Source organism: Ceratotherium simum, chromosome 13, assembly GCF_057802395.1.
Source record: "Ceratotherium simum simum isolate JZ-2026a chromosome 13, ASM5780239v1, whole genome shotgun sequence".
NCBI lineage: Eukaryota > Metazoa > Chordata > Mammalia > Perissodactyla > Rhinocerotidae > Ceratotherium > Ceratotherium simum.
Window position 1 is genome coordinate 17,027,387 of NC_141912.1, and position 1,477 is coordinate 17,028,863.

The following is a 1,477-nucleotide window of genomic DNA, read 5'->3' on the forward strand; positions in this document are numbered from 1 at the left end:
CTTGCAGGTTGCTTTAACACTGTAGTAACAGGATCCCTGCTAACTTGCTACCTGTATTCCATTATGAGTCCCAGTCTTTTAGTAAGCCCCGCACAACATTTTATTGTGAAAAATTTCAAAAGCGTAGACAAATAGAAAGAATTTACAGTGAATCTCCGTATACCTGTCCTCTAGATTCTGCTATTAACATTGTAGCATGTTTGCTTTAACCCTTAACTATTCATCTAGCCATCCCTAAATAACTCTTTTTTTTTTGGCTGGGTACAGTGTACTTTATTGATGGTGCATGACAAGGTAGAGCTCCCTACACCCCTCCGCTTCTTCAGAGGGTCTGGGATGGGAACTGTGTCGAGCATGGGAGATTCTCAGTGTGTTGGGGGATCAAGTTGGGGGAAGGACTCTCCAGCAGCTGAGGGCATCTCTTTTCGTCTCACGCTCTTGTTGGGACTTGTGGTCCAAGGGGTTCTTACTCCTTGGAGGCCATGTGGACCATAAGATCCACTGCCTTGTTGCTGTAGCCAAAGTTATTGTCATATCAGGAAATGAGCTTGAAAAATTGTAGCTGAGGGCAATGCCAGCCTCAATATCGAAGGTGGAAGTGTGGGTGTCACTGTTAAAGTTGCAGGAGACAACCTGGTCCTCAGTGTAGCCCAGGATGCCCTATAGGGGGCCCTCTGATGCCTGCTTCACCACCTTCTTGATGTCATCATATTTGACAGCTTTTACCAGATGGTGGGTCAGATCTATGACCAACATATCAGGGGTGGAGACACCGAAGGCCAGCCAGTGAGCTTCTCATTCAGCTCAGGGATGACCTTGCCCACAGCCTTGGCAGCACCAACAGAAATAGGGATCATGTTCTGGCAGCCCCTTGGCCATGACGCCACAGCTTCCCAGAGGGGCCATGCACAGTCTTCTGGGTGGAACTAATGGCATAGACTGTGGTCATGAGTCCCTCCACGATGCCAAAGTTGTCATGAATGACCTTGGCCAGTCTTTTTATAACTTTCCATTTATCCATCTCTAATTAGGTCTTTTTTTCCTGAAAGGGTATTTATGAGCTGGAAATGCAAATTATTGACTCTTACCTTAGATCTGCTGAATCCAAAATTGGGATGGAGGGCTGAAGGGTCGGGGAGGGATCACAATCTGTTTTTTTAGCAAACCCTCTAGGTGATTCTGAGGCTCTCTCAAGTTTAAGGAGCACTATTTTAAACAAACCAATATGATTTAGTCTGTTTCCATGGAGATCTACTCCCATCGGTGAAGTTAGAGGTCTTCTCAGATGTTTTACCAAAGAAAGAGACTCAACTCTACTGATACAGCTGCATGCAGGAGTCTTCCCCCATTACACATACTCCATCTTCCTTGTCAACATAAACTGATGTGGTGCAGTTTTAGTGAAGTGGTTAAGAAATTCAGGCTCTGGAGCTAAACAGATCTGGGGGTAGAATTCCATCTCTATCAAATGCAAACT

At 45.4% G+C, this 1,477-nt stretch overlaps 1 pseudogene; it reads right to left on the minus strand.

The window, feature by feature from the left end:
- Positions 1–466: 466 nt before the first annotated feature.
- LOC101402616 (glyceraldehyde-3-phosphate dehydrogenase-like) lies at positions 467–949 on the minus strand (annotated as a pseudogene).
- Positions 950–1,477: the final 528 nt, after the last annotated feature.